Below are 24969 nucleotides of genomic sequence, written 5' to 3'. Positions count from 1 at the left end.
TTGTCTTTAGAGAAAGTTGGATTGAAATTTTGTATTTAGAAAAATTTAAGAAAAATATCAATAAAATTTTGTCTTTAGAAATTTCTTTTTGTTTGTTTGTTTCTCTTTCGAGACGAGCTCAATGATCGGAGATGCAAATGGAAAAGGAAAGCCAAAGATGGCAACACACACCAACCACTATGGGACGCGTTTCGTCTTTGGTTAGAAGACTTTTCAACCATATTAGGTGTGATGGCTTCAAGGGTCGTGCGTTGGTATGTTGTATTTGAATCGAATTAATTGCGAAAACGCATCTATGATACAATTACCACATTAACCAAGCTCGACAACTCTGCTTATTAGCTGTACTTTTCCCAATGCATGTATTTTTGTGTAATGACAGACATTCTTTCTGTGACAAATTACACTTCTTTCGTACTACACATGATTTTGTGCATCTGTTGGAAGTTGTATTGATAGCTTCGAACGCTAAGACAACGGCAATGGCTCTCGCTGTTGCTCCGTGTGCCCAGGTTTGAATCCTGGCCGGGCTCTGCCGAATTTTTCATTTTTCAAGTTTTTTGTTTTTGCCTGTTAGGGCGAAGATCATTAAATTTTAAATAGTTTGTTTGTTTCTCTTTCGAGACGAGCTCAATGATCGGAGATGCAAATGGAAAAGGAAAGCCAAAGATAGCAACACACACCAACCACTATGGGACGCGTTTCGTCTGACCTTCGACCTAACAGGCAAAAAAAAAGTGAAAAATAAGAAATTTAAAAATTTCTTTGGAATAATATCTTAAAAAAATTTCTTGAAATTTTTTGTTTAGAACATTTTTTATTAAAAAGATTTTCATTGAAAAATTCTTTAGAAAAAATTGTGTTAATATTTTGTTAAATAAAAATTCATTGAAATTTTGTTTTGAAAAAATTGTATGAAATTAAAGTCATTAATTTTTTTTTTGGAAAATAATTCACTAAAATTTTAAGCTTTAGAAAAAATTTAATTGAAATTTCGTCTTTAAAGAATTGCATTGGAATTTTGTTTTTGGAAACATTTTTATTTAAATCTTGTGTCTATGCAGTATTTCGACACAAATCTATCATCTAAATTTGAACCGGTTCTTATGAAATTCACTAGTAATCAAAAGAGTCCTAGGAGAAACATAACTTCGCGATGATAGGTTGACAAATGACGATATTATAGCAGTATTATTCCAAATCGGACGAACAGATATAGGAGCTACATCCAATTCTGAACAGATTTCCTCCAGTTTCAATAGACTTCGTCTCTGGGTCAAAAACGATGCCTGTAATAAATTTGTATGGACAAATTAACATAGACGGACAGACAGACAAACAGTTTCACAAAGGGACGGACAGGCAGACGGACATATCTAAATTGAATCAAAAAGTGATTCTGAGTCGATCGGTATGCTTGTAAGGGGGTCTATCTCTCTTCCTTGTACGACAGTATTGATGTATGGTATACAAATATTAAAAACTTGCACCGGTTTTTGAATAAGCTCAGTTTTCGATTATTACAAACTAAAACCAATCTGGACCAAATGGCCCATTTGCAACAGCCAACGACCCACATCAATAAGAAGTATCTATGGAAAATTTTATGCGGATGACTTCACTCGTTCGAACGCTATCGTGATTTCGGCTATGTGTTGAACGGATGGGCGAACCCGTAGACTGACTTTACCCATTAACGACGAATGGGTTAGAAAAATTCTAGCTCGAGTTTTCAAAAAGGTATGCTAATGAAATTTGGATTGGCGTAAAGTGGACGAATGGAACTAGTTAAAAAAATTGTCACGTCATATAAGCTCATGTTTTGGGGAAAAATTAGCTTGTCGAAAGTCGGCAATTTGTTATAGCTCTAAAAATTAAACCAAAAATTTTCTTAAAATTCGTGGAAGTGAGATTTCTGGGAACCGTTTTAGAGTCTTGTTGTATTTGAGAGTTTCTGTATTAAAATATAAATTAATGGCAGTAAGCTTATTACTTTTGAAAGTAGGTGCGGTTTTATGTTAAAGTCAATAAAATCCACTTATCTTCGCTAAATGATCATAGAATATTAAGAAAATTATTTTTTTTGTTATAAAAGCATATTGGCTTAGGAAATGAATGAAATGAATATAATGTTTTTTTTTTTTAATTTTTTTTTACATTTAAATTTTTTTTTTAAATATTGTTAAAGAAATTATTAAACAATTAATTAGTCGGCGTCGAGCAATCTTCGGGAAGTCGAGCAATCTTCTGGGAGTCGGAGTCGAGTAAAAATTGCTGGGCTCCGCAGTCCTGGTTGGACCACTGTGCATCATCATTCAATATTAAATGTTTGTATGTACGTGTGGTAAATGACAATCCAGAGAATGTGTGATAAGCACATATTTTGCGCCTCTGGCTTACTTCTCGATTTTCATTTCATGTGCGTCGACGGAGTTTTACCCGTTTCTGTGCCCATGTACAGTTTAACAATAACGTTCGTTGTATTCCCGTTCACATATCCTCACAAAAGAATTGTCAGGGGGGCTACAGGAGGGAAGAGAGTGCGAAAAAAGCGGGGAATCTGTAGAGCATTCAACAGCCGGCGGGAAATAAAAAGGTGGCTGAAATATCGTGCTTTAAAGAAAATATGTACAAACCTACATACAATGATGTATGTATGTACACATGGGTGTGTAGACTTATAAAAAATGTTTTCGTATCTATGTACGTATTTTCTTTTTACTCCAATTACAATGTTGTGCGTGCCATTTTTGGTTTATGAATGAAATTCATATTGAATCCTTAGAGGGATTTATTGATAGTGTCAAAAACAAGATGTTCTCCCATAAAATGACGCGTAACAATGACCAAGGAGATAAAATGTCAAGACAAAATGTGGGATGCCAATCACCAAAGAAATATATTTTAATAACTTTGTTGAACATGTTGATGATAAAGGGGTGAAGTAAATAACCTACAAATATTAGCCTTTAAACACCATTTGGTTAAGGGTCAGCTTGAGGGTCAGCTGATTGTTGATAGAATTGCCTGTTATTTGACACCTAAAAATACCTCTACCCAGAGAGATTTGTTTCAATTGTTTTTCCTTCAGTTCCTTAATTCTAAGGTCATTCAGATCGGTGTCGAATACGGTCACGTTCGTCTTAAGTACTGAAAAGTTTAGTCTTTCGGCCACAGGTTTCATGATTTAGTTCTCTCTTAGTCCCAGGCTGACAATTAGGACATCTATTTCTATTGTTGTGCGTTGGATTCCCTTCCACATAAGTGATCGTGTCCAACAAAAAACAAAATATTCATATAACTGTAGCAACAATACAACAAATTGTTAGCAAATCCAGACTGAGAGCCCAAAAAGAAAAATATAAAAGAAATGAGAACATTTTACAAACAATTGATGATGACGACTCGAATAGTGAGTCAGAAAAGGAAGAAGTGCGGGAATATAAATTGTAGTTCCTCCAATCGTTGTAGATCCAGTGCTTTTCAACCAACTAATCGGAACATCACATGAACTCAAAAGATAGTCAGTAGACACGAAAACTGTACCACCTTTATTAGCTCTTTATGAACTTCCTAAGAATAAACTGATTTTAACTGCATTATAAGAATTACTCTGAGAAACAAAGAATAGAAAGAACGGACTTCCCTAAAGTCGACGAACCACGCAAACAAAAAAAGGACCATGATTTGCGTATCTGCACCTGAAATATCCGGAATCGTTATAGAGAAGGTGCAGTATACGCACTGGAGGAAGTATTGGAGAAGTACAAGACACCGGGACCTGGAATGGTCTCACAACAACACCAAACGGTGACGAACTGTACTATATTTGCCATAACACGAGGCATGCATTTTGCTGTGGATTTGTGGTTAGTCGGAGACTCAAACACCATGTCTCCAGTTTTACTCCGTTGGATGAGAGGCTAGCCAAAATGCGCATAAAAGACAAGTTCTTCAACATCAGCCTTATTCCCGATGGAAGAAAAGGACAAGCAGACCAAGGAAATTTTCTACGAGCGCCTAGAGAGAGCGAATGATTGCTGCCCCGCCCATGATATTAAAATTGTTCTGGAATATTTTAATGCCAAGATAGGAAAAGAAAACGTCCTTGGCCCAACTTTTGGAAAATTTAGCCTCCACGAGATAGCGTCCCATAATGGGTTGAGGCTAAGAGATTTCGCCGCATCAAAAAACATAGTAGTTAACAGCCACACGGCTGTCAAGCGACCAAAACACGAGGAACCAAATTGATCACTTTGTGATAGATGGAAGGCATTCATCCAGCGTGTTAGATGTACAATCGATCCGTGGAGCGAATATATATTCGAATCATTACCTTGTTGCAGCAAAGGTTCGCACCCGTTTGAGTATGGGGAGAAAAGTACGATCTGACACTGCACGAAAGTTGGACACTGAAAAGCTGCAAACACAACAGATGGCAACCGCATACTCCACTCGACTGACCTAACTGCTGGATGAAAGATGTAACAGCGCAGTAGCATTGCCCATAGCCCATTCCATGGAAAATGCCGCGAAATCCGTACTTTTGTACAGAAAGCTTTCCCCAAGAAACCCATGGTATGACCAAGTGTCGAGATGCTACTGAAGCCAAGAATGCGGCATAAAGAGCAGACCTGCAATCAGTAGCAACGCTCCAGATGATGAAGAGGTAACGGGGGAGAAGGAGAGAGGAGAAACGCATATTATGCTGAAAGAAAAATGAAATGGAAAGACATGAGTATGAGCGAATTGTTCAGGAGTCAGAATGAAGCCTGAAAATTCAAACCGATGGCTTTGGCGCAGGCACATCCTTCTGCAGAGACAAAAAAAAGAAGTCTGGTAACTGATGCAGGTAGTGTGCTGAGGATATGGAAAGAACATTTTACCCAGCTGCTAGTGTCCGACGATGGCGGTTTGGAGGATACCACAGAACCAATCCCTGATGATATAGAATTACCTCCTAGTCCGAATGAGCTCCAAATGTGCGAAAGATTAATACCCACATCTAAGGAGATAATTGAGCCCTATCAATGCGACTTTAGATATGGTAAATACGTCATAGACCAGATATTCGCACTGCGCCAAATTCGGGAAAAAAGCCGAGAAGGATAAATCGACACCTACTATCTCTTTGTTGACTACCAAGCCGCTTACGTTCGAAGGTATTTCAAGCCATGTCTGAGTTTGCTATCCCTGCAAAATTAATAAGACTCTGCAGGATGAAACTTGCTGATACACGTGGCTCAGTAAGAATAGGAAGGAATCTGTCCGAACGATTCAAACCAAACGATGTTTAATATCCTGCTGGAGAAAATTATACAAGATGGAGATGTAAATAGATGTGACACAGTACTCACATGAGAACACATGCTACACGCCTTTGTCAACGACATCGATATCATGGGTCAGTCACAGGAAGTAGTAACTGCTGCCTTTGAAAAAATCGAAGTTAACACTATACAAGACACTGATACTACCCGTGTTGTTATATGGTTCTGAGGCATATAATAGATGGTATATAATAGATGGTTTCATCTTCATAATGCTACATAGTCTACACTATGCTCTCCTCTCTACTCTCTAAACGTTTGAGAGTTAAACCTAAGATTTATGGGGCTCTCACTAAAACACTCTTCGGTCCGTTTTTGGTTTTTAAATGCATCACATGTTGTTTATTTCATGATAATTTAAAAAAAAATTAATTTTCTTTATTCACATGAACCATCTCCAGACACGTGGTCCACTTATCTAACTTTAGTACGTGGGAACCTTAAAAAATGACATTATTTACTCTCCACTCCATTGGAAACAATCGTGGGAATTTTCAGGGAACACTTGGGGCTACATTCAAATAACTTGTCATACTCCACTTTTCGCACGTTATCAAATGACGTTCTATCTGAAATGATACTGACACTTTCTTTTAGCTTCAAAGATATGTCTTCCGTAGTTAATTTCGTTTACATTATTACTTTTTCGCATGCTTCCTTACACATTTCGGAGCCATTTAAGGTTGTCATGTCCTTTGAAATTCAAATTTGATTATTTTTCCTCCTACTTTCACTCACACACATCCTTATCAAGAATAACCTTAAATAGATCTTTTTATCTGTGTAGGCGTTATCTTATGGGTTTTTCTTGCATTTCCATATATTACACTTTCATATGCCATGGGGTTACATGTTGTTTGTTGTTGTTCAAATGTGACAAAAACATATTTACATGACATTATATACTTGTTTGTGGTAACTTCCGATCCAACATTGCAACGACGATATTGTTACATCCAACTGCGAGTATGGGTGTCTCTTTTAATTAATTGAAAACAATTAAATTTTGCTGTTTGTTATTTTTATTGTTTCAATAGTTTTTCTTGCTTTTCAAATAAATGGAATTTCGATTAAAATGTTCTCTTCCCTGGAGCCGACAGTGAATGGTAGGTTGCTATAGTTTTTAAGATTTTGTAAAGCAACAAACAAATCGAAGTGAAAGTGTTGAGAAAAATGAGTTTTTTTTATAGCTAAAGAAGTTTACATTTGATTTGAATGTTTGCGACTTTAATTATAACAAATTGCTATGAATTGTTTGAAATTTTACATTAAAATTTTCTGCCAGGTATTACACAATTATAGAGTAAGGTTAGGTTATAGTGGCAGGTTGCATCAGACTGACATAGACAATTCATTCCATTGTTATACGACAGATCCAAAGGAAGACGACAAAATGACTTCCAGGTTCAACCATCCATCGTCCATTACAAAGCATAATAACCTGCAAGAATAATGGCTCTTAGTCTCTTATTTCCCAAGAATTGCCCATGAACATTCCATTAATCCGACGAAAAGTGAGATAGAATCTAGAACAGAATATTAAAGAGATCACCTGCAAGAATAATGGCTCTTAGTCTCTTATTTCCCAAGTATTGCCCATGAACATTCCATTAATAGAATCTAGAACAGAATATTAAAGAGATCACACGGTAGGATGTGTCCCTGTCTGAAACCTCATTTAGTATTGAAGGGTTCGGAAATGTTTTTTCTGATTTTGGATGGGGATCAGTAAGCGTCATCCTGCAAAGTCGTATACGTTTTTCAGGAATATCAAACTCCGAGATGGTTTGGAATGAATTTGAACATATAGGACTGTCGAAGGCAACGTTTTAGGCAACGAAATATTGTAGGTGTTGACATGTCCTTCTTGGATCTTTTCCAGGATTTGGTGCAGTGGAAATATCTCGTCTATGGGGGATTTACCAGGCCTAAAGCCACTCCGATATGGCAAAATTATTTCGATGACTTTAGACTTTCATCTTTTACACAGTACGGCCGTAGATACTAACGAGCGTACTGTGTCCTTTGTCCTCTTTCTTATGTTCGAGACATAGTATGCCGAACTTTAAGTTATCAGGATGCATACGCCTTATCAGCGCGTCGCCTCCAGTCTTAAACAGTTCGACCGGCTAACCCATCGGATTCTGCTGTCTTATTGTGTTTCAGCCAGGTTACTGCTACGTGGACATCATTCGGACTTTGTTGTAAACAATCTATACCAGCGGTGGTCAAATTTTTTGTTATGTATGCGAGAGAATTTACGATGTACGACCACACGCGAAATAGAATTGCACTGCTTCGAAAAAAATATTTTTGAAAAAAAAAATGTTTTTTATATGTGGCTTTTCTTCCCAAATACTCTTTCATAAATTTTGTTCAAAAAATTAGTTTGATTAGGATTTGGTGAGCAAACGTATTGTATAAAATCATTGTAATTTAAACAGTGTTTGATTGCAAATTAACTATTTAAATAGACAAAAAAAATAACAAATTGATATCTCATTAATTAGCCATTCTAACAGAAATTATGAAAAATACTCATCAAACTCATAATAAACATTTACATATGCCAATGCTGTTCTAAAATGAAACCAGTCAGGAAAGGCAAAAGTCGGGCGGAGCCGAATATATAATAGCCTACACCACCGAGTCCACATACTACTTTTAAAACATAGAAGCTTTGCTGAAATCTAGTCAGACTTTAATTTTGCATACCTATTAGAACCTTGTAAGATTTCCTTACGATACAACCGAAATTGTGTTTACTACAGCCTTAGAAGTGCATATCGGATGAAAGATATATATGAGTGCTATATCTAAATCTGAACCGACTTTGATGAAATGAAACACACCTGCAAGGACTCCAAATAAAACACCTCACGCAAATTTTATAAAGATCGAACCAAAAGTGTAGCTTCCATAGCCCTAAAGGCCATATCGGACCAGATGCGATTTTTACGAAATTTTGTACACGTATTGGGACGCCGAATTAAACATCTCATGCTCCATTTTGTATTGATCGGACCAAAATTGTGACTACTACAGCCTTAACAAGTAAAAGCGTGCCCACTTCGGCCGGGCCGAATCTTGGGAACCCACCAACATGGATTTTGCTAACATTTTATACAAACTAAATGTAGTTGAAGGGCATAATTTTATTTTACATACCAAACTTCTGTCAAACGAGCAAAAATTAAAGCTTCTAGGAACCGAACAAGGATAATCGACCGAGACCGGTTTATATGGGAGTTATATCAGGTTATAGACTCATTTGGACCGTACTTGGTACAGACTTTGGAAGTCGTAACAGAACACCACATGCAAAATTTCAAATCGGAGAAAAAATGCGGCTTGTAAGGACTCAAGAAGTGAAATCGGGAGATCGGTTTATATGGGAGCTATATCAGGGTATAGACCAATTCGACCCGTACTTGACACAGTTGTTGGAAGTCGTAACGGAACATCACATGAAAAATTTCATCGAATTCGGAATTTGCAGCTTCCGCGAGCTCGAGAAGTCAAATCGGGAGATCGTTCTATATGGGAGCTCTATTTGGTTATAGACTGGTTTAGACCGTACTTGGCACCCCCATCCTATGGTGGTGGGTATGAAAAAACTAAGGCGTTGGAATTAAATACAAATAGTGAAAACTATTTTGAAGTAAACGGAGAAAAATTGAAAAATTAAATACTAACAGCCTGTTTCACTAAGTTAATTGCTTCCATTCACTCATACGCTATCAGACAAACAGCTGATTTGCGTTCCAATAAGAAGCAGAAAAACGACTATTCGGGTGAGTGGCAATGCGAAAGAAGACGTAAGCAATTTGTTTGTAATTGGATTTCACTGTGGGAGTATTGGCATTAATTATAATAAGATAATTGTCAAAAAAGTTTACTTGCATTTTGGCTTTCGTGAGCTGAAGCAATAAGAAAATCTTAACATATTTTGATGAAATTTGAAACACATATTGATGAAAGCTTATGTCAATATCAATACCGTTCATTGAACATTTTTTATAAACTTTATTTTTTCGCTTTTTAGTCATTCGCTTTTATTTGTCTATTTTTTCACATGCTACTCCGATTAGTGATGACTACTTTTCTGCTTTTTTACGTGTTTTAGCGATTTTTTCGTCAAATTTACGCATTTTTTAAACTGTAGATCCGGCCACATTTTCTCCCACCCGCAAAACGTAAGGCCATGCGAATAATTATACACCAGCTAGTGAAACCCATACTCACTCGGAGAGTGATCGACTGCCATTCTTTCTAAGGCATTGTCAATTACGAACCCTTAGTTTAAATTTTCACGGACACGTGGATTACATATGCAGAAAAATTGGAAAATTTTTTATTTTTTAAAAAATTGGGAAAAAATCTTATTACATTAGCAGCGATTAACACTTACAATGCCATTATCGAACCACGCTTCGTACAAGGATCAACTATTTTATAAACATGTTGCACAAACACTTAATTGGAGAGACTGCAAAACTTTCAAAATAAAATAAAAATGGTTCAACGTTAAACAAAGACTTTTACACTCAACATCATCAAACTAATCAGAAAAATAAATAGGTTAAACAAAGACTTTTACACTCAACATCATCAAACTAATCAGAAAAATAAAAATAGGCGAAGCACCAGACTATTTACGAGAAAATCTACAATATCCTGGCGAAGTGCAATCTCATAACTTTAGAAATAGAGGAGACTTCAGAATTCAAGGAGTGCATACATCATCTATATGATGATCTACCACTATTCATAAAAAATGAAGAAAACGAACGTATATTTAAAAAAAAAAACTATGGGATGTACACTTAAGAAACAATAATTTATAATATTTTTGGCAAAATATTTTTAAATAATTTAAAATATTTGTAATAAATTATGATATTTGGCAAACTGAAATAAAAAAAAAAAACTAAAAAGGAAGATTTATTGGGCACCAATGCTCTACATTATGGTGATCCTCAATGAGCTGTTATCTAACTAATATAAAATTTGTTGCTAAATCCTGCTTCACATGTTTCATTCCACTCTCAGAGAAAATATCATATTTTATTTTTATACCCATCACCATAAGATGATGGTATACTAATCTAGTCATTCCGTTTGTAACACCTCGAAATATTGATCTGATACCCAATACAGTATATATATTCTTGATCGTCATGACATTTTAAGTCGATCTAGAAATCACGATAGCGGTCGAACGCGAAGAGCTAGCCGCTAGAAATTTTGCACAGATACTTTATAATGATGTAGCTCATTGTGGATGGCAAATAGGCCTTATCGGTTCAGATTAGGATATAGCTCCCATATAAACCGATCTCCCGATTTGACTTCTTGAGCCAATGGAAGCCACAATTTTTGTCCGATTTGGCTGAACATAGTGTTTTGTTATGACTTTTAACAACTGTGCCAAGTACAGTCCAAATCGGTCTATAATCTTAAGCCCTTACAATTATGCCAAGTACGGTCGAAATTGGTCTATAACCAGATATAGCTTCCATATTTTAGCAGAATCCATTGTGGTGGGTTCCCAAGATTCGGCCCGGCCCAATTGAGCACGCTTTTACTTGTTTTCTTTTAGGTCTGAGTGTATCAAGTGATTCCCGTTATAGTAACTTTATAATGTCATACATACAAATAGATCTGCTAAGCTTTCAAGCTTAAGCAAAAGTTCTTTCAAATCCCTAAGGCTCATATTTTCCTAACCACCTACAATTACATAAAGGAACAATGTTAAGTGCCCCCCACGGTGTTATTAATGTATCGCATTACTATGCTAATTAGCTTCTTAAATTGATCAAATTTACCAACAGCTTCTGGGATAAAGGTATATAATTTAATGTAAATAGGAGCCAATTGCTTCACAGAGTTCATGTTTCCCCGAAAAATAAAAATGCTCACATATTCTAATATTCTTTCCCCATGGCCTATTCACTTGGTTGTGGCTTTAACTTAATTAATCTCTAAATTGTGTGTAAGTATGTGCCATGGGCATAAACAAATAATTCTGAGAATTTTAAGCGAAAACCATAGAAGAAATAATAAACAAGAAGAAACAATTTTTGCCATGGAGCAGTGTAAATACCTTCAGTTTTATTTATTTATGGCCTTGGCAGTAGATTGATGAAAGAAACAACATTTCTAGGAATTCCTATTGAGTGATACTTTCGAAAAGAGAGAAAAGTTGTATGGACTCGGCTGGAAGAAAGGATGTACACTCTTCGATAATTTTATTTGCTACGATTTAAATGAAAAATGGCTTTATGTTTGTACATTTTAGTGCTGCAACAAAGTTTTTGTTTGATTCGACCGGACGGAACTTTGTATTTTATCAAACCGGATGGTTTGGAAAACTCAAGCCGTTTCAATGTTATAAGGTATAAAACTTTAGAAATTTGACAATGTTGTGTGCTTTGTTGTTTTAGCAACAAGGATATTTTTGGCTTGGAATGTTGAAAAAGTTGGTTTTATTTGTCTTGTTGGGCTTAAGAAGGAAGTAAAACTTTAAGAGCTTTGCTTCAAATTCAATATTGACTCCAAACTCTACTCAAAAGTTTGGTTATACGGAGTACGTTAACCCCAATCACCCTGAAATTTTCTGCTGAATATTTTTGGTCGTTTTTTTTCCAAATTTATTATTTGGACATAAAGGATTCAAAAACAGTTTGCTTTAACCATTGGATGTCCTTGAAATAAACACATTTATACGATTTATTCAAAAAGGAAATATATAGTTTATGTATTAAATTTAGTGGAAACTATATCATTTGAACATTTCACTACAAGTACAAGGGTATAAGGTTTGTTCACCAATGGAATTTTTGTCAAAACGTTGTTTCACTAATTGAAAGTTGATTGAATGTCTACACCCATTTCTGATTTTGACCTCAAAGCAAAATATTATTCGGCAACCCCATCATATATATGTATATCGAGACCTTCCCGCCAAAATGAAGTAAGCGACAAAATCCAAATTTTAAAGGAGGCGGGTTTTATTGAATAACTTTTGATATATTCATTATTGGCCTTTAAAATTTGGTATTGGATGTCTGCTAAAGCATATTTATAAAAAAATAACGTTTAAAAAAAGGGGGATGTTTAGCTAGTATCTTCTTGGCAACACTGGTTTAAACAGCTCCCGCACGTTTCGTGTTTTGTTTTACTGTCGAAACATTTTCAGTTTGGTCCATAATTTAGCCATGAATCGTCCTACAAGCGAACAACGCTTGCAAATTATTGAATTTTATTATCACAATTCGTACCCTGTTAAGAAAGTTCATGGCGCGCTTCTTGTGTTCAGTGACGAAGCTCATTTTTGGCTCAATGGGTACGTAAATATGCAGAATTGTCGGTTTTGGAGTATAGATTAACCACAAGCATTGCCAGAGCTACCAATGCATCCAGAAAAAGTCACAGTTTGGTGCGGTTTATGGGCTGCTGGCATCATTGGGCCGTATTTCTTAAAAGATAATGCGAATCCTAACGTAAATGTGAGTGGTGAGCGCTAACGTGAGATGATATCCAACTTTTTTTTTTGCCCAAAAAGCAAGAGCTTGACTTGCATAGATGTGGTTTCTACAAGACAGTGCCACATGCCACACAATGGACTTATTGAGAGGCGAGTTCGTGAACATTTTATTTCACGTTCAGGACCGGTCAATTGGCCGCCTAGATCGTGCTATTTAACGCCATTAGACTACTTTTTGTGGGGCTATGTTAAAAAATGGAGACAACCGTAGTGCAGAGGTTAGCATGTCCGCCTATGACCCTGAACGCCTGGTGAGACCATCAGAAAAAAACAGTGGTTTTCCACTCCTAGTGCTGGCAACATTTGTGAGGTACTATGTCATGTAAAACTTCTCTCCAAAGAGGTGTCGCACTGCAGCTCGCCGTTCGGACTCGGCTGTAAAAAGGAGGCCCCTTATCATTGAGCTTAAAACTTGAATCCTTGCTCCTGTTCCTTAGTGGAATGTTCATGGGCAAAATTTTGTATTTGCATGTTAAAGCAAGCCTGCTTCAATTAAGGCATTGGAAGACAACATTTAATGTAGGGTGTAGTGCTTATTGACATTTGTCTTAAATCTTTAGGTGTGAAAGTAGGTGGGAAAAACATTAACAGGAAGTCGATTCCACATACGAACGGTTCGGGCGAAAAAAGAATTCTCTCTATAATGCATTGTGCGGTCCGCTGGCCAATCAATTGCAAACGGGTGTGAGTTCCTGGAATGTCTAGTATCCCTGACATACATTCTTACATCAGGAATAAGAAGACGAATATCTGACGAACACACACCTTGAAAGTACCGATAGAACAGCGCCAAACAACCCACATTGCAACGATGATGAAGGGGGGCAATAGAGTTGGATACCTCACTGTTCCAATCAACGCCATCGCTCTCCTTTGTACACGGTCCAGTAGCTCCAGGCCTTATGGAAGTAGTGTAGATGCTAAGAATATCAGACGGAGTGAAGAAATTCTTACACCGTTTAAGGAAGCCTAAACACTTGAATGCTTCTTACGACACTTCAAATACATGTTTAGCCCAACGGACATCACTTTGTATTTCATGCCCAGAACATCAAGAGCTTCTGATTGCTCAACATCTACACCGTTGATAGACAAAGATGACCGTAATGGGTCAGCAAATCGTTTGTGTGACAACAAGCAGCACTGAGTCTTCCGTACAATAAAATCTACTCGATTCATACGACCCCACTCAGAAAAGGCCAGCAAATCCTGGCAGAGTGTATCGTCCATAACCAGCCTTTTGTCCTCAATCTCACAAAAACTCGACCTATGGTCGAATGAGTACAAATTACAGAGATTACTGCCATCCGCAAATGAGTCTGACCCAACAGATCGTTGATGAAAATAAGAAAAAGAGAAGGAGAAAGAACAGAGCCCTGGGGTACACTTGCGGTCAATTTATGCTCATTGGATGAGAACCCCTCTATAACGACTCCAATAGTGTCATTATAGAGGGGAAAGCTCGAAATAAATCGAACGAAGTCATTACCGAAACCAAATGCGACAAGCTTTGATAGTAGCGCACCGTGCCAGACCCTATTAAATGCCTTGAAGATATCCAGAGCCACAACCTTACTCTCACCAAACTTGAGGTCACCCGTAGAGCGATTTCTGCGGAACCTATACTGTTGGTCGCTAAGAAGGCCATTAGACTGTAAATACCTCACAAGATGGTGATTAACCATGCTCTCCATGACCTTGGAGAAAGCGGAGCATATCGTAATTGGCCGATAATTCGCAGGGTAGTTTGCCTCACCCCTCTTGGGTATGAGGCTGAACGTTCGCAACCTTCCAACGCACCGGGAAGACTCCCGCATGGTACGCAAGATTGAAAAGGTTGCGTAATGGATGAGCGAGCATCGAAGAACACTTGCGTAAGACAAGCGATGATATGCCATCCGGGTCCAGGGATTCTTGAAAACCCTTCTAACTCCACGAGTTCAAAAAAATATTTGGGCATGACACCAGATACATTTTCGATTGAGGGGAGTGGTTTATTACTATCCGGCAGGGAAGAGTTACCTGCAAATATATCAGCCAACAGGTTAGCCTTATCAACCGGGTCAGTGAACTTTTGATTTTACTTCCTCGTGTAGAAGCAAGAACCTTACTACGCAGACGCTGTTCGGAGAGAAATTTCTCGCACCTAAGCACATTTGCACACGAAGATCTTGCCTGCTTGCGCTTCAGTATTGGCATTTTTATCCAAGCGCCTGTTCCTGAATGCATCTCTGCATGTCTGGTCAAACCAACTTTTGCCGACTGAGTTAGCCGTTATAGTCTTAACTGGAATAAATGTCCTCATTCCATTTAAAATTATCTTCTCAATCATTTCAGCAGTAGCATTTACATCGTCATCTAGAAAACATAGTTTTCAATTAAAATGTTGAAAGAATCCATTGAGCTCAGCCCAACGTGCTTTTTCGTATAAAAATATTGACCGCTTCGGGCCTGGGGAGGTAGAGAATACGAAAAAGATGCTGAAACAATGCAGTGATCGGAGTTACCAAGAGGTGCAAGAGTATTAACATCATACTTTTCACGGTGTGAAGTTAAAAAAAACGAAAGCGCATTATTTTGGTGCCCTTGGACACATGCGATATGTGTCGCTTCGTTCACTAGTTGCGCCAAACTATTGTGTGCAGCGAAAAGCTCAACGTATTGGCCCTCAGGAGTCGTATGACTCGAATGGGAAAGCCAGGAGGAGTTGTGGACATTGAAATCCCCAGTGACAACGATTTCACTGTCCGGAAAATCCTCCAAAATATTTGTAATGGAATCAGAAAGGGCGTCAAAGCCGTTCATGGAAGTCTCCCTTTCTGAGTTTGGACTTCTATATAAAAATCCGAAGTGCAGTATATGTGATCCAATCCTGAATTTAAGGATCCTGTGAGTCCAGGTGTTGTCGTCTTCGGAACACTACATCATTACGTATATATACCACGAGGCCTCTGTGTGAAATAAAATGAGACAGATTGTGGTACCCAGGGATGTGAAAATCCTGTGGAACTGAATCCTCACGCACCTGGGTCTCACAAAGAGACAAAGAATATGTGCATGCACCGCCAAAAAATTCGCCCTCAACCCTCGTATATTGGCCGAATGTATTTAAAAATTACCCATGATTTGAACAACCAGAAGAAAAGAGAACAAAAGCAAACACTAATGTGTAATAAGGAAACCAAACTCGATCAGACCTATTAAAAACAAAATAAATTCTCTCCTATTACTAAGTCTTTTTTGTGTCTTTAACTAAAGATTCGCGTGCGTCTACTGAGCGCTCGTGCGCTTGAGCTGCGTGAATGCAGAAACCGTTACTGCGGGTTCATCGTTATTTTATTCGTCTTCGGTTTACGGAAGTGCTTTATCTGAATCCATTACTGTGGATTCGGTGAGTACTTTATTTTGTATACTTTTGGCTATCTCTATGGGTGAATGTGAGCTTACTTGTGTTGATGTTCTTACCGTTTTTTCGTTTATTAACATCTTCCTGATTATTCTTAATGGATATTAAAATTGTAATGTATTATTATTACTTGTATGGTTTGCCCAGCTGCCACTAGCTGATGAAATAAATAAATTAAAAGTTGTCATTGTCCCAAGGAAAATGTTCTAACCTCCAAACATATTTTGACCTTCGTTAAGGAATGTTTGTCTTTAATAATAAGTTGCAAAGTTGAGAATCTATTAAACTATCATTTCAGACAGGACCACTGGTTGCCACTTACCCAGTAGATACTAAAGTGAGCGTGGACCGATACTCCGCGGAGTTTTGATTAAGCGATTCCCACTGCCTTTCTTGTATTTTTTCTTATGTTTCTTGCATTTCAGCATTTTTCTTTACTTTTTTACTTATGTTAGCCAAGTGGGAGAATTGAACAACTTTAAAGCAAGTTCATCATATAGCTAAAGCTAGGACAAAAAGTTTTTCAGTGCAGGACATATAAATCTTTCAATATTTTAACATAAAAATAAATACATTATATACCAAATTTTCTTCATAATTTCTTAAAAGTTTCTTAACAAATGTTTGAATATTTTAACCTATAAATTTATATCAAATCAAATACATTTTTTTTCATAATTTCTAACAAAAATTTCAACATAAAGTTTCAATTGTGCAGGTTTGATACTTATAACTAAGTTTCCCTTATTTTCAATTTAATGTACTGTAATAAATTACTCTCAGCTTTATTGGAGCATTCCTTTGAAAACATTTTGTGTTTTTCATCTGCCTTAATGTGCAATAATGACCAAGTTTATAATGGTCCTGTTGCCAAGTTGCTCATTAGGCATTTAATTGAGGCAAATAATAAAGCAAACGAAGCAGTTATTTTATGTTTACAGTCAACAAATGCATTGAAGGTAACGAAGCGAGCAAATTACACCAATGCACTTCAGGGTATATTTTTATACCCACTACCATAGGATAGGGGGTACATTAATTTAGTCATTCCGTTTGTAACACATCGAAATATCCATTTCTGAACCTACAAAGTATATATATTTCGGATTCGGATACAGACGTGTGTCTGTACGTCTGTCCGTCCGTGTGTCCATCAGTTGTAATCACAATTCAGTCTTTAAAAATTGAGATATTGAGTTGTAATTTTGCACAGGCTCGTATTTCTTCTTTACAAAGGTTAAGTTCTTGAATGGGCCACATGGTTAAGGTTAAGTTCTTGAATGGGCCACATGGCTATATTGGTATATAGCTGCCATATAACCGATTTGGCGATTTAGGGTCTTACATCTTTATTACCCGATTTCGCTGAAATTTGGCATAGTGAGTTTTATTAGGCCCGCCGAAATCCGAACCAAAAATGGTCCACATCGGAAAATAATTGGATATAACTGCCATATAGACTGAACTGCCGATAGTGGGTCTTAGGCCTAAAACAGGCGCATTTATTCCCCGACTTCGTTGAAACAATGAGTTGTATCAAGACTGCTAACATCTGTCCCGAATATTGTCCAGATCGGGATATATTTAGATAAAAAAGGCGCATTTATTTTCCGATTTTGCAGAAATTTGAATAAAAGTGATTTGCACTAGGGGCCTCGGCATCCCATTCGAAAATGGTGTATATCCGACCATATTTACATATTGATGCCATATAGACTGATATGCCGATTTAGGGTCTTAAGCCTATGACATCTGCATTCATTTCCCGATTTCGCTGAAATTTAGAACAGTGAGTTTTATTAGGCCCGTCGATATCCGAACCAAAAAATTATATAGACCGATCAGCTGTTTTGGGGCTTAGGCCTTTAACAGGCGCATTTATTACCCCACTTCGCTGAAGCCCGTTTTATTAAGTCCATCAATATCCGAACCAAAGTTAATCCAGAGCGGACAATATTTGGATGTAGTTGTCATATAGACCGATCTGCCGATTTTAGGTCTTAGGCTTATAACAGGCGCATTTATTACCCGACTTTGCCGAAATTTGGCTCAGTCTTGGATTGACGGAACCCTAATATTGCCATTTGGAAGATCATGTTACACGGATTAATCAAAGTTGGAGGACAGAGTGGGCCTGGGGGTCTACATTGAGAACCCAGGGACTGAGTTCTGTTTTAGACTGCTTGACCATAATACGATCCTGCAGGCAGAGATCCTGGGGATCGCGGAATGCGTAAGTTGGTGTGGTTTTCACACGAGTGTGAACATTGAACATTTTGAGTGTGAACATTTTTACGGGCAGTAAACTGGCCATCAGTCTGGCGAACAGTCTTTGGGTGTATGAAGGAGATTACCGCCTTCTCTGGGAATGGCACGATCCGCATTGTTTGGGTCTCGGGTCATAGCGGAGTAAGGGGGACAATATTTGCGACATGTGATAGCATAAAGGGAAGATGATGAGAAGTTGGAACATTTCCTATGCCATTTCCCGGCTTTCGCGGCTAACTGACATTGGCACGGAATTCCCGGCTTAGATTAGATTAGATTCCCAGCCGTGATTATCCCCTCACCAAATGTCAATATCAACAAAGAGCAGCCACTTTTCAGTGACATGCCGTTCGTGCTCGCCATTTTACAAGAAGTCGCCTATCATTGAGTTTAAATTTGAATCGGTCAGCATTCAAATGATATTGCGAAGGTTAGAGGGGCTACTTTATTCCTAAACGGGATGTTCGGAACCACTAAACCATAGCAAACTTAAGTTTCTTGTGCTTATGTTGATAGCAGAATATTGTTGTTGCTGAAAATAAAGTTTTTTTTTGTTTATTTGTATCGAGTTTTTATAGTTTTGTGAAATTTGGTTTCCCCATAAATGCGTTAAACAAGAATATGATTTTTCTCCCTTCATTTTCCCATAACAATGAGACATTTCATCATGTAAAGGATTAAAACCCTTATCGCAATCACCTTAAATGCCTTTGACATCATCTCGTACCGAATTTGTTGAATATGACAATTTGTTCGCCCAAAACATCCATGAAAGATTACCGAAAATGGCATGAAAACCCATTGTTAAATTTCCACCGTAATGGGATTGAAAATTACTCGGCGATCTCTTTCAATTAAATTTGGAAGGAAACGCCTCTATTGTAACCTGAAGATGTTGGTGTTGGCGTTCGTGTTGTGCAAACACTTCATTGGTAGCCGCAGAAGTGCAAAAAGTTTATTTTCCAGTTTAACTTTTAAAATTTTCTTCCACCCTCCTCCCAGAAGTGCGAACGGATTCACTAATCTTTGGTTTTCGTTAAACGCAGTTACAATTATCCCCAAAGTTTGTTGAAAGACAAACTCAAAAGACACACGTGGAAAGAGACACACATCATACAGCCACATTCGCATTTCGAAAATTATTCTTACAAAGGCTGGCTGGCTGAGTGTCTGCTGGGCTGTCCCTTATAAAAGAAAAGTTCGGAAACTTTCTTTCTCACTAAACTTGAATTGGAAATTGTAATTTAGGGTCGAAACCTTCATATTCAATGAGTTTCCTTTCTTTGGCATTCCTTTTTCTTTTGTTTTTGGTTTGTCTACGATAGAAATGTGGTGCAGTCAAAAAAAAATTGAATTGTATTGGGGCCATTGTAGATCAGAGGTTAGAATGTCTGCCTTTGACGCTTAATCCCTGGGTTCAAAATCCGGCGAGAACATCGGAAAAAATCAGCGGTGTTTATCTCTTCTTTGGGCTGGCGACACTTGTGAAATATTTTTCTTAGGTTATCAGCCGTGTAAACTTCTCCACCAAGACAAACCGTTCGGACTTGGAAATAAAAAGGAAGTCCCTTACCATTAGGCTAAAATCTGAGATCCGTGTTTATAGTATTATGTGTGTATGATATTCGACTCGATTCCGTTCATGTTACCACTCTGCAAACCAATCTCCGCTCTGATGCAGCAGAGCCTGGTGACATACCACACCTCTCACGGTGTTATTTTTTCGCTTGACCTGCCTTCCGATCCTCACCCCCTCGGGGCAACTCGGGACTTTTTGCACGTAGTGTTTTGGTATCACTTCCAACAACTTTGCTGAGTATGGTTCAGATCGGTTCATAACCTGATATAGCTGCCATAAATATAAAATATAAATATGGCTCAAATCGGTACATAACCTGATATGGCTGACATATAAACCAATTTGGGATCTTGACTTCTTAAGCCTCTAGAGAGCGCAATTCTTATCCAATTTTGCTGAAATTTTGTACAATGGCTTCTCCCACGACCTTCAACATACGTGTCCAATATGGTCTTAATCGATCTTTAGCCTGATACAGCTCCCATATAAACCGATCTCCCGATTATGCCCTACTATGGTCTTCAACATTCAATTCACTTATGGTCCGAATAGGACTATGACTTGATATATCTCCAATATCGTAACAATTCTTTTCCATTATTTGTTGGCCTAAAAAGAGATACCGCGCAAAGAAGTCGACAAATGCGATCCATGGTGGAGGGTAAATAAGATTCGACCCGGACGAACATAGCAAGCTCGCGTATGATGTCAAAATTTCAGAGCAGGGACTTGTTACAACTCGATCTTGACAACTGTTGTTTGTGGTATAATGTAAATTTAATGCAACTTAATATCTTGAAATGTAAATTAATGTCTTTCTATAGAGCGCAACACTTGCCGAATAGTTACATCTTATACATTTCTCATGTCCGAAGTACAGTTGAGTCGGATCCGTTATTTGAGATCCGGTTTATACTATTCACAATAACAAAATTGAGTCTGTACAAAAACAATTTCTGCTATTTTATTTACGTTATCGTGGTTGGAACCATCGAACACTTCCTTCATATACGTCGAGATTAGATTAAATAAAGCTTCCTACTCTTAGTAGCCGCAGGAAAATGTTGAACGTCATTTTGATTTCAAATATTTTACACGGGAAATTGATGTCCGAATTTTTGTTGAGCTGGCTTAATATTAAGGTTCTTTCATACCAGCAATGTCCAAAATGAAAATGAGACTGTATGTGTGAAATATTCTCTTTTAGTATTTTTTTGTTCTCTCAAAATCATTTTTGACTGAATCATTCGTGTTTTCAAAAACAAACTTAAAATAAAAAATGTTAAATACTTTTTTTATATCTTCCAAGCGTTTAATCAATAAAAATCATCGATGCGTTTGCCCCTGCGCATGTTCATTTGTTGCTGTCTCAACAACGACTGAAAATTCATAACAATACGTGTGACTTGCCATCAACGCTATCGTAAGGGGCTGGACATCGCTGTTCTAGTACTACACAGAATAAAAATGTACTTATATTTATAATCCAAACTTCTAGGTCTGATGGGTGTATCTTAACTTCAAATATACCAATTCCTTTCAATTGAATGCAGCGCATATTTCAAAAAGTTAAGACTGTGCACAGACACTTCCCAAAATGTTTTTTTTTTCATATTTTGTACCCCTCTTCTTTAATTTATGCCCCATATTGCCATTATCGGGTTATATGTCGGTTTGGTGCGAATTGAAGGAGGGTCGAGCGCTAAAAACTTATCTTTATATTGCCATTTCATTTGCTTACCATACTTAATGTTTAGAGTTTTTACATTTTACACGGAACAAATGTTTACCCTATTGCCATATACCCTTCATTTAAATATCATATTGCCATCATTTGGCTACATGTCAACTAAGGTATAAGGCGGACTCTCAGCCACTTGTTAAATATTTGAATGTTACGTTCATACTCTACTCCTAGAACACTTTCATTTAGACCCAGTTTTTTTTTTAAATCGACAACATGTCCTTTCGAGCAATTTTTCTTAAATACCTTGAATTTGAGCCACATTTTGTCATAGTAAGGCTACATGTTCATTGGTAAAACTCTCTGAAAGTCGAATCCATATTTCAAAGTACTCTACTTATAAAAACTTCATTGTCATGATAGGTGGTTAAAGGGAAAATTTTGACCCCCAATCACTTGAAGTCATATTTTTATGTCAGATTCGTTCTGCCTTCCATTCGAGATCCCAAATTACCAGATTGCGCTACATGCCGCTTTGGGTTATTCAGTGGCAATTCCACAATCCCCTTCTGGCATTGAAATATGAAGTGCACTATTTTCATCATATGATCACTTTAAACTATCTGAATATTGCAAGTAAATCTAAGTCTATACGAATAAAGAGACATACAAAAAGATATTGATTTTTTACCTTAAAACATATGGGACCCATCACATAATGTAAGCAAAAATACTGCACTCTTCACCAACTATTTCATTAAATTAGTGCATAGTGTGGCCACATAGTTAGTTACTTTGACTGCTTTTAATGTTTACTTCAATGTTTAAATAAGTGCGTTGCCTAAGTTGTATTGAACCGTTGCCAACATATTAAATCGCAAACGTCATTGTCCATAGCCGCAGCTTAATTAGCTGCCAAAGAAAACCAAGTAGGGCCACACACGTCACACCACCATACACCCGCAACCCAATAAAGTCCTCTTTTAGCATACTCTTTCACTCGCAAATACCAGTCACCTCTCGCACTCTCACCACTAAAACTTCCACCTATGCCTTGCATTCACACAAATAACTGATGCTTAAGTAAAAACCAACAACAATTTCCGGTTTTCTGTTTCTTCTTCTTTTAATGAAAATTAATTCCGCCGTTTGGCCGTAGTATGTACCACAAACTCGCTGTTATAAAGCCCACCTACTGCATATGACTGTTGTTATAGACTTTTCTCGCACCATTTGTTTCTCTTACTCTCAACACTTATACTATGGCTTTACATTCACACCCATAACGAATGCTTTAGAAAAACCCAACAACAATTAGCTGGGTTTATGCTTCTTCTTTTATTGAAAATTAATTCCTCATTTTCATGATTTTTCTTAAAGAAAAATTTATTTTCATATATATTCGTCGCTTCTCTTTCAACTGATGCCTTTATGTCTTTAAAATCCATTCAGCCGTTTGGCCGTAATGTGAATTACAAAGTCGCCTTTATAATACCCTTGATCGTTTTATAATATATATCGTCGTTTTGATTTTACTGAAGATATATATCCATTTAAGAGAAAATTATACTTAAGTTAAATACTATTTGAATATCAAAGTTGTTTGTATACAGGTACATTTATATTAGTCTGTAAGGATATATGTATCTATCGACTTAAGAATAATAATAAAAAAGTCTTTACTTGCAACATTCAGTCTATCAGCATATTTTTCGATCAGACGGTGACCTGCCATAACGATTGTGGAACATTATTTTGGAGCATTAACAACCCGAAGGGCAAATAATGATACATGATTTGTGATCTATGCTCATGAAAACTTTGCTTATATGTCGCTATAGGCATACCCACAGATTTCAGTTTTCCTGAAATGTGTGAGTTAGTTCCTAGTCTGGGAAACGCGTATGGTTTATGGGATATCTCTGTGGCTCTGGTTGAGCGATCTGCTACAGTTGAGGGTCATAAATACGGTCCCCAGAGATTTCAAGGGTGCTTCGCTATCTGAGAATATATTTATGCCAATCGACGTTATGACATTATATCTTAGCCATTCCACAACTTCTTTAATTGACACGATCTTCGCTTTCTTCTCGCTACAGTGGTTGGGTAACCGATTTCGATATGCTGATAGACTGAAGGTTGCCTTCTGCAACGACTTTTGCAGAAGCTGTGAGGACATCGAAGAAGAAGAGACTGTAGAACACCTTCTGTGTGTGTGTCCCGCACTAGCAGTCAGAAGGAGTTTCACTTTAGGTTTTAATTTTTTTCAGTCTGATTTAGCGGATGTGAACATCCGCAAGTTATTGGGCTTTTTAAGGCGATCTGGATGGTTCAACGGTAGGAACTCGAGAGCATCTTCCTTCTTCTGTACTTGTGGTATCACAATGGACGAAAACGTTTAAGTGAGTCTGATGGTAGACTGCCACTTAAACCTAACCTAACCTGAGCTATCGATATGACCATTCCCAGTTCTTAAAAGCTCACCGCAAGGCCCAGTTGACCGTCTAGTCTGGAATTATCCGTTTAGAAGTCTACGTATAATATAAGAAGTCTAAAATATAATATAATCTATTACCAACGATGTTGTAGTTCCAGTCGATTCTATCATGAATAGAAGTACAGTACTTTTTATTAAAAAGGGGCTCGGGCAATGTGTAATCCACACAGCTTGGAACATCAGGCATTGTATCAAGGATAATACAGTGCCCGTAGCCGCCGCATGACCAAAGAGAAAGCTAAAGACAGTGCCAAGGGCTCTCTTGCCATTGTATAGGGCAAGAGTGCCTTTCTTGAGTTTTCCAAAATATTAGAATTGAAGTTCAATTTCCTGGCATTTACGGTAGAAACATTAACTGTACCTTACACCATTGCAGTAGAGGTAGTGCAGAGTATGGTTCGACTCAGAAATTCTTACCGTCTGTTCTGTACCGTTTATCCATCTGTCTTATTTTTTATATTTTTTTGTAATCAATGTGAAGTTTGCATTTGTTGCCCAATCATCACAGAATTGTCCACATATTACTTTTTTAACCCGAATGAATCGGTTCCGATTTGGATATTAATGTGGTATTACAATGGGACTATAATTGTCTAAGCCTGGTGCAGATTGCAATCTAACATTCGTTAAACATTTTTTTAAGTGTAGGTCCCTAA

At 37.4% G+C, this 24969-nt stretch overlaps 1 protein-coding gene and 1 long non-coding RNA gene across 3 annotated transcripts in view; one reads left to right on the top strand and one right to left on the bottom strand.

Annotated features, from left to right (window-relative positions):
- LOC106086289 (protein vav) overlaps nt 1-24969 on the top strand; it is a 211256-nt gene that overhangs the window by 39280 nt on the left and 147007 nt on the right. The window lies entirely within an intron of this gene.
- LOC106094908 (uncharacterized) lies at nt 5643-6382 on the bottom strand. The gene is made up of 2 exons (XR_001222657.2): nt 5965-6382; nt 5643-5910 (listed from the first exon to the last, which is right to left on the bottom strand). It is a non-coding gene; the product is annotated as an uncharacterized LOC106094908 (long non-coding RNA).

This window comes from Stomoxys calcitrans, chromosome 4 (assembly GCF_963082655.1).
Source record: "Stomoxys calcitrans chromosome 4, idStoCalc2.1, whole genome shotgun sequence".
In the NCBI taxonomy this organism is placed as follows: Eukaryota; Metazoa; Arthropoda; class Insecta; order Diptera; family Muscidae; genus Stomoxys; species Stomoxys calcitrans.
The sequence above is the reverse complement of the archived record's forward strand: the minus strand, read 5'-3'. Positions and strand labels throughout refer to the sequence as shown.